Genomic DNA, 9,928 nt, shown 5'->3' with positions numbered 1-9,928 from the left:
CCCATTGCCACTTGCTATTGTTTGTGTCTTTGCTTTTCTGCTTTTTTTGTTTTGTTTTGTTTTTTGAGACAGGGTTTCTCTATGTAGGTTTGTTGCCTGTCCTAGCTCTTGTAGACCAGGCTGGCCTCAAACTCACATAGCTCCTCCTGCCTCTGCCTCTGCATGAACCACCATGCCCGGGCACTTGCTAGTGTTATTCAGAATGTTTACAACCTGAGCTCATGCATCTAAATTGTCTGATGTTCTAATATAGTTGGCTCTTGTATGAGACTTTAGTCTGCCTCATTCATCAGCTCCATTCTCCATGGTCGTACTGCCTCTGGAGCTGTGGCAGACAGCAACACCTGCTAAAGAAAAAACAAAACCTAATCCATCAAAATCCACAGTTTTGGGATTTACTGATCTTGCTGTTGGGCTTCTGTAGTTCCGCTTCCTGCTGACTGATCTTGTTAACTGAGGTGGATCACCCCAGGATGTGGTTTTGTGCTTTAAAACTAAGCCTCAGACAGGCTTAGGGCTACAGCAGAATCCAAACACCAAGTGTGGTCTCTGGCTGGCTATTAAAGACTTTCTATTGCCTGAGGCCCATGTCCAAGTAGTCTTCTCAGGTGGATACACACCACCACCGTGAGTGAGAGAAGGCAGAAGGAAACGTGTTCCATGATTTCATCCATATCTGCAATTGGAAGAAAGGAAGGAAGAAAGGGAGGGAGGAGGGGGGAGGAGGGAGGGAGGGAAGGAGAGGAGGAAAGAAGGAAGGGAGGGAGGGAGAGGAAGGGAGGGAGGGAAGGAAGGAAAGAAAGAAGGAAGGAGATTAGTAATCTTTGTAGTTTAATACTTTGCAGACAACAAAGTTTACAGCGTCTTAGAAGACCTGGGTGGGATTGACTTTCGTCACTTAGCTGTGAGGATGGTATTGCAGCGAGCAAAGATCTCTCAGTTTAAACAGATATCTAACTTGTCCGCTTTGCCTTCTAAGCTTCATGGTTAACCAACAGAAAAAGCTTGTGGCTTAAGTTGTTCCTCCTCTTTTTCTTCCTCCTCATCTTTCTTTTTAGGGAGATTGCAGGTGTGTGCCTGGCTTCTGATTCTTTTTTTCTTTTTCTTTTTCTTTTTTTTTTTTTTTTTTGTTTCTTTGAGGCAGGGTTTCTCTATGTAGCCTTGGATATGCTGGAACTCTCTCTGTAGACCAGGCTGGCCTCGAACTCACAGAGATCTGCCTGTTTCTGCCTCTCAAGTGCTGGCATTAATGGCGTGTAATGCCTTTACTACCCAGCTTCTTTTTTTTTTCTCTTCCATCTTGTTTCTTATTTTGTGTCTCTCAATCCTTCAAAAAGAAATGTGTACTATTTTGTATGTGTTCTGACAAATAAAGCTTACCTGGAGATCAGAGGGTGGAGCTAACCACAAGTTAACCACAGAAGCCTGGAGAGGGTGGCTGGCGCCTTTAATCCCAGCACTCAGGAGATGGAGACAAGAATTTATAAAATGAGGTGGAGACAGGATCTCAGCCCTTTTGGATGGAAGAACAGAGCAAAGAAGGAATCAACTGGTGGTTCCTGCTTCTCTGGCCTCCCCAGTTTTTACCCTGATATCTGACTCCTGTTTTTTTATTGATTAAGATTAATTAGATTTATGCTTCAAAGAAACGCCACCTTCGCTATCAATTTCATGTCGGATGTCTTCATTCACTGCTTTGCTTTCTTGAAGTCGTCAGGGAGATTTTAACTCCTCTTTCCACTGCTTCCCTTGACAACATCAAACCATCCTAATTGTTGGCTTGTGGTTTCTGTTTTCTTTTCTTTATTCTTTCTTTTTTTCCCCTCAAGACAGGGTTTCTTCTTTCAGTTTTGGAGCCTGTCCTGTAACTTACTCTGTAGATCAGACTGACCTCGAACTCACGGAGATCCTCCTGCCTCTACCTCCCGAGTGCTGGGATTAAAGGCATGTATCACCACCACCTGGCCTGTTTGTACCTCATTATATTATTCTCTTTTTATATTCCAGCCTGGCCTGGAACTCCCAATATTCCTTCTGCCTTAGATTCCAGAGTGATGGGGATTACAGGCACACATCACCACATCCAACAAACTACACCTATCTCAGGTCCCTATAAATTCATTATCCATGAAACTATTCTTATTTTTTGATGGCATGACATGTGGATACTAATGTTGCCAAACAATATGTTTCCTTAATTTATTTTTATTTAATTACATATTCTATAGTGTTAAGGAATGAACCTACGGCCTTGTACATTCTAGGTGTGCTTGATAATTTTATGTTAACCCATCAGAAACTAATGTCATCTGGGAGGAGGGAACCTTAATTAAGAAAATGCCTCCGTGGGGCTGGAGAGTTCGTGGTTAAGAGCACTGGCTGCTCTTCCAGAAGATCTTGGTTCTATTCCCGTACCCACACAGCAGCTCATATCTGTCTGTAACTCCAGTTTCAGGGGATCTGACATCCTCACACAGACATACATGAAGGCTAAACATCAGTGAACACAGGAAAGAAAATCCCTCCATAAAATCCAGCTATAGGGCCTTTTCTTAATTAGTGATCGATGTGGGAGGTCCCAGCCCTTTGTGGGTGGGGTTGGGCTGGTGGTCCTGGGTTCCAGAAGAAAGCAGGCTGAGCAAGTTGTGGGAAGCAAGCCAGTAATCAGTACCCATCCATGGCCTCTGCATCAGCTCCTGCCTCCAGGTCCCTGCCCTGTTTGAGTTCCTGTCCGGACTTCCTTCAATGATGGACTACAGTGTGCAAATCAAATGGCCCCTTTCCGCCCCAGCTTGCTCTTTAGTCATGTTTCATCACTGAACTAGAAACTCTGGTTAGGTGAGCACTCTACAGTGAGCCGTGAGCACTCTACAGTGAGCTGTTACATCCCCAGACCTATATTTCTGTAACTTACTGGCTTCTCTAGGTAACTATTTGACTTTTCTTTCTTTACATTTTGAAACTTTCCTCGCCGGGCGGTGGTGGCGCACGCCTTTAATCCCAGCACTCGAGAGGCAGAGGCAGGTGGATCTCTGTGAGTTCGAGACCAGCCTGGTCTACAAGAGCTAGTTCCAGGACAGGCTCCAAAACCACAGAGAAACCCTGTCTCGAAAAAACCAAAAAAAAAAAAAAAAAAAAAAAAAAAAAAGGACACCTACTGAAACTTTTCCTCCTTAAATGTATCTTTGTTGATCCTGCTTCTCTTTTCACAAGGAAAACAAAAGATCATTTCCTTCTCCTGCCGCCACCTCAGCCACTTCTGCCAGGGGCTCTAACCTGTGAAAACTTTTTGTTTGTTTGTTTGTTTTTCTGAGAAGGGGTTTCTCTGTGTAACAGCCCCAGCTCTCCTGAAACTCACTTAGTAGACTAGACTGTCCTTGAATTCACAGAGATCCCCCTACCTCTCCCTCCCGAGTGCTGGGACTAAAGGCGTTTGCCCACCACCACCCGGCTGGTTATTAAACACTAAATGGTTTGGACTCAGCCATAACAGGAGATTTATGTTGTGAATATCTGCATATGTTACAAATCAAATTCCTTCCTCTTTCAGAGAGTTGTTGGCTAAGTACTTCCCCTTCTAGTAATGTCTTATCTGTTAAGATAAAGAATGTTATTTTGCAAGCATGTTTAAATCTGTATATTATGGGACTTGAGAGAGAGAGCTCATAGGAGAACACTGGCTGCTCTTCCAGTGGTCCTCAGTTCAATTCCCCTGGCAACCGTGGGGTGGCTCACAACCATCTCTAATGTGGTCTGGCGCCCTCTTCTGGAATTCAGGTAGACATGCAAGCAGAGCACTGTATACATAATTTTTTTTTTTTAACTATTCATTACGGATTTACTGTTGTATGTTTTTTTATATACTTTTAACAACATTGTTGGTTTTTCTTTTTTTTAAAAAAATATTTGTTTATTTATTAGGTATACATTATTCTGTTTGCTTGTATGCCTGCAGGCCAGAAGAGGGCACCAGACCTCATTACAGATGGTTGTGAGCCACCATGTGGTTGCTGGGAATTGAACTCAGGACCTTTGGAAGAGCAGGCAATGCTCTTAACCACTGAGCCATCTCTCTAGCCCTGTTAGTTTTAGTCTTGTTCTGGTGTCTCCCTGTTGTAGTCCAGAAAGGAACTGAATACATGATTATCCCGTGTCAGCCTCTCATGTGCTAGGCATGTACATCACATCCCTCTTACTCATAGGACTGGGATAATAAGATGCATTGAAGTTGATATGCGCACCTATCATTTGTTTATGCTACTCTCTCTCACCCTGCAAGGATATAAGCTCCAGAAAGATAATTTTTTTTTAAGAAAACAATTTTAGGGCTGGGAATGTAGCTCCGTGGTAGAGCGTGTGCCTCACACGTGCAATGCCTGTATCTTTTTTTTTCTGTCTAGTATGATAGTGGGAATGCGCAGTTTCTGTACTTTCAAGGGTGTGGCAAGAGAATTGCCACAAATTTGAGTTCAACCTGGGCTTCACAACAAATTTCAGGGTCCGTATTGAAATCCTGCCTCAGAACAACAGCAACAATTTAAAATTTTTAGTTAATGTAAAAAAAAAAATAGGTTTCAGAGCTGGAGAGATGGCTCAGCAATTAAGGTCACTGGCTGCTCTTCCAAAGGACCTGGGTTCAATTCCCTACACCACATGGTAGCTTATAACCATCAATAACTCCAGTTTCAAGGGACCTGATATCCCCTTCTAATCTCTACGGACAACAGGTATGCGTGAGTGCATAGACATACATGCAGACGAAACACTCATACACATAAAATAATAACAATTTAACAAAGAAAATAATAGTTTCGTAATGACATTTTCATACACCTATTAGTATACTTGCTCATGTTTGCACCTCCCCTACCCTTCCCTTACTCCTCTTCTCTCCTGCTGGATCCTTTCTTTCTCACAGATAATCCCCTTTCCACTGTCAAGTCACACACACATAAGTGTGTGTTTATGTTTGTGTTCTACATATATGGGGACTCTCTGCAGCCACTGAGACCAGCAGAGGGTCAGTCCATATGAAGCCAGAAGAAAGTCTGGCTTAACCCTATTCAGTAGCCAGTATTGGTCTAAACTTGACACTAGGCTGTTTATTTTAGGCAAAATTAATTACTGCACCATTTGGAAAAACGTTTCCTGGTGATAACTAGGTTAGTCTGGTGTAGAAAATAAATGTTAAAACATGCAATGAAACTTGTACGTATGACCTCTTCCATAAAGATGGAGTCTATAGATTGACTACATGTGACATTTTAAGGGTCTGGAGGAAGTGTGGTCTTGGTTATACGTACAGCACAAAGGTCACCAGGCTATAAACCACTTTTGCTCCCATTTGTAAAGTATATGTGGCATCTCCCATAGGATGGGTTCTATAGGTTGACTGAGAAACAGTGCTCAAGAGAAGGGTCTGGGGAGGGGAGTGAAATAAACACAGGAGTCTGGGGGAGCCAGGTGTGGTCTGGCCTTACAGATAGTGCAGAAGCTGCCAGACTATTAACCACATCCATTCCCACCTTCTGGGGTATATGCCCCTTTCTTTAAAGAGACAACCCAGCATGTTTAACATTCCTGGCTTCCTGAGTGCACACCAGTGTCACCAACACGTGTATGAAAGAAAACATATGCTCTTTTGATGGAGGAAGATCATTGGTTAATTATAATAAAGAAACTGCTTGGCTCTCATAGGTTAAAACATAGGTGGGTGGAGTAAACAGAACAGAAAGCCCGGAGGAAGAGGAAGTGAGCTCAGACTCGACAGCTCTGCTCTCTGGAGCAGAGATACCATGCTCCCCTCTCCCAGGTAGAAGTGATAGCTCTGCTCTCTGAGGCACACACGATGAAGCTCCGACCCAGGGTGGACGTAGGCTAGAATCTTCCCGGTAAGTGCACCTTGGGGTGCTACACACATGATTAGAAATGGGCTAGTCCAGGTGCGAGAGTTAGCCGAGAAGAGGCTAGATATAATGGGCCAAACAGTGTTTAAAAGAATACAATGTCTGTGTAATTATTTCGGGGCATAAGTTAGCAGGTGGCCGGGGTGCTGGGGACGCAGCCCCGCCGCTCCTATTACTACACTCTTTCTTTCCTCATTTTCTCTCTTGTCCTTCCTGTTCTACTGAGACCCTTTCTTCACCCATCATGGTCCCCCTTACACTTTCATATCCTAAATACTGCATACGAGAGAAGACTTGCTATTTGTCTTCCTGTCCAGTCTAATTTGCTTAATGGGATGATCTGCAATCCCATACATTTTCTTGCAAAAGATATGATTTCAGGGGCTGGTGAGATGGCTCAGCGGTTAAGAGCATTGTCTACTCTTCCAAAGGTCCTGAGTTCAATTCCCAGCAACCACATGGTGGCTCACAACCATCTGTAATGAGGTCTGGTGCCCTCTTCTGGCCTGCAGGCATACACACAGACAGAATATTGTATACATAATAAATAAATAAATAAATATTAAAAAAAAAGATATGATTTCAGTGTTCTTTATGGTGGGATAAAACGCCATTGTATCCCACATGTATCTAGCACATTTCCGTTATCCAATCGTCTGTTGATGGATATCTTGGATGGTTCCATATTTTCGCTGACGTGAGTAATGCTGGAATAAACACAAATCTGAAAACACAGATTTCTACTAGTTTTAGTCTCTGCGGTATTGATGGAGCAAAAGGCAAACTCCAGACATAAACTGGCGGCGTGAGTGGGGTACATCTGAGGCTTGGTGGCTGCCTCTGCTGCCTCTTCTCTGAGTTAAGACTTCCCTTTCTAGCTATCGACCTGTTGGCTTGTCAAGCCCTGCTGAGAATCTCATTTTACTTCCAATAGAAAAGGCTGGAGAGGGAGGGGGAGAGGAGTAGGGGGAGGGGGAGAAGGGTGGGAGGAGGGGGAGGGAAATGGGAGGCTGGGAGGAGGAGGAAATTTGTTTTTTTTTTCTCTTTTCTCAATAAAAAAAAAGTTAAAAAAAAAAAAAAGAAAAGGTCAAGCTGGGAGAGAATAGCGAGGCAATGGAAATGTCCTCAGAGTAGGGCTCTGCCAGGTTTGGAGACCCATGGCCACCAGGGGGCAGTAGGAGAATGCAGGAAATCCAGGCTGCCTATGGCTCTCCCACCCTTCTCTCTTGTTATACTAGTTAGAACAATGACTATTTGGATGTAGCATTGATTGCACTTACTTTTCATTCTGATCGGCTTATCTTTATTAGCCTTCCCTTCTGTGGATTTGCTTCCTTCCTTTTTTTCCTTCTCCCCCTTCCCCCATCTATCTTTTTCTTTCTTTTCTGTCTCTTTTTGAGACAGGATCTTACGGGCTGCCCTGAAACAACTCACTATGTAGACCAGAAATGACTCGAATTTACAGAGATCTGCCTTCCTCTGCGGCCCGAATGCTGGGATTAAAGCCTCCATGCCTGGCTACAAATGTGTGTTTTATATTTTCTCTTATGTTTGATAATACTGAATTTAAAATGCTAGAGCAGAACAGAGGGCGCTGAGATAAAAGTCACACGACATAACCTTTTTACAGAGCATCATTTAAATGCACTTCTGGGGTTTTTAGCGAGTTGTAATTCACTAAATTCCTGAGTGGATGGGTTTGGTGTTTTCGTGCTGCCCTGCAAACACCATCACTGTCTAACCCAGAACGTGAGCACTGCCCTAAAAGAGCAAACTGTCCTTATGAAGTCGTCAGTTCTACCTCCCATCACAGCGTCTTCTCATAACCACTAATCTGCCTTAGGACTCTGTAGAATCACCCATTGCCGGCATTTTATATTGTGGATTCAGTATGTCAGCCAGACTTTTGCAATCTTAAAACTTACCTATGGGGCTGGAGAGATGGCTCAGTGGTTAAGAGCATTGCCTGCTCTTCCAAAGGTCCTGAGTTCAATTCCCAGCAACCACATGGTGGCTCACAACCATCTATAAAGAGGTCTGGCGCCCTCTTCCAGCCTTCAGGCATACAGACAGAATATTGTATACATAATAAATAAATAAATATTTTAAAAAAAACTTACCTATGATGCAAATGGATGGAAATAGAAAACACTATCCTGAGTGAGGTAAGCCAGACCCAAAAAGAGGAACATGGGATGTACTCACTCATATTTGGTTTCTAGCCATAAACCAAGGACATTGAGCCTATAATTAGGGATCCTAGAGAAGCTAAATAAGGTGAACCCAAAGAAAAACATATAGGCATCCTCCTGAATATTAACCTTCAGCAGGCGATGAAAGGAGACAGAGACCCACATTGGAGCACCGGACAGAAATCTCAAGGTCCAAATCAGGAGCAGAAGGAGAGAGAGCATGAGCAAGGAACTCAGGACCGCAAGGGGTGCACCCACACACTGAGACAATGGGGATGTTCTACTGGAAACTCACCAAGGCCAGCTGGCCTGGGTCTGGAAAAGCCTGGGATAAAACCGCACTCTCTGAACATAGCTGACAATGAGGACTACTGAGAACTCAAGAACAATGGCAATGGGTTTCTGATCCTACTGCACGCACTGGCTTTGTGGGAGCCTAGGCAGTTTGGATGCTCAACTTACTAGACCTGGATGGTGGTGGGGGTTCCTTGGACTTCCCACAGGACAGGGAACCCTGATTGCTTTTTGGGCTGGGGGGGGGGACTTAATTGGGGGAGGGGGAGGGAAATGGGAGGCGGTGGCGGGGAAGAGACAGAAATCCTTAATAAATAAATAAATTAAAAAAAACTTACCTATGACATTAATGATAAAGCTTTGTTTAAGTTTTATCTAAAACACTAAAGTAATGTACAAATATAAAGACAGTTTGAAATTATCAGTAACCTTAATTTAGTTTAATACCTCATAATACAATTTTTTGTTTGCCTTACATATTGGACTTGTTTGCCCTCTTGTATAGGAACACGGTTTTTGGTTTTGGTTTGTTTAGTTTTTTGTTTATTTGGTTTTTTTGTTTGGTTGGTTTGGGTTTGTTTTTGATTTTGCTTGTTTGTTTTTGTTTTTCAAGGCAAGGTTTCTTTGTGTAGCCCTGGCTGTCAAGGAACTAGCTCTGTAGTCCAGGCTGGCCTCAAACTCAGAGCTCTGTCTGCCTCAACCTCCTGAGTGCTAGGATTAAAGGCGTGTACCATCACCTCCCAGCGTGGTGTTTTTGTTTGTTTGGCTTTTTTTTTCTTTTGTTTTGTTGCGTTTTTGGTTTTTCTGTCCAGGCTGTCCTCAAACTCCAGAGATCCCCCCTGCCTCAGCTTACCAAGTGCTGGGATTAAAGGCATGCACCACCACACCTGTGTTTTTGTTTTTTAATTGTGTTAAATTAGAGGCAGAGTGATGCAGGTGCCTGAGAAAGATTGGCAGGTTTCAGGGCTTGTTTTTGTTTTTGTTTTTCGAAACAGGGTTTCTCTGTGGCTTAGGAGCCTGTCCTGGAACCAGCTCTGTAGACCAGGCTGGTCTCGAACTCACAGAGATCCACCTTCTTAATTCCCTAGAAAATAAAAAGCCGAACAGTAGCCAGATATGGCTCATAATGTGGTCTAGCTTCTCCAAAGGTAGGATTTTTCTCATAGTCTTGTTGGCTCTGGAGCCAGAGCTGGCCACATGTGTTTTTGGTGGGTTTAGACACAGTCCACAGCATAGGCATTTCTGAGAACAGCTGGGCTACTTAGCAAATGGTAGTGAAAGACCTGGATAAATCCAGATCCCTCCCCCCAGCAGAAAAAAATAGAGCCAACAATCTAAGCAGGAAGAGAAGAATCAGAAATCTAGATTAACGGGTTCAGTGACTGTTTCAGGAACTAGCTGAAGATAAAGTTAGATTATAATCTTGAGACTAATCTTGAGAAACAGGGAGTTACCCCCTTGTGATTATCACTGGTATTTTCGGAATTTTCAATGATCACTGGTATTTTCAGAATTTTCCAATGATGCCCTCCCCTA

This window comes from Microtus oregoni, unplaced genomic scaffold (assembly GCF_018167655.1).
Source record: "Microtus oregoni isolate MIOR12 unplaced genomic scaffold, Mior012 000064F_ref0000363, whole genome shotgun sequence".
Taxonomy (NCBI): Eukaryota; Metazoa; Chordata; class Mammalia; order Rodentia; family Cricetidae; genus Microtus; species Microtus oregoni.
Note: the sequence above shows the minus strand (reverse complement) of the source record.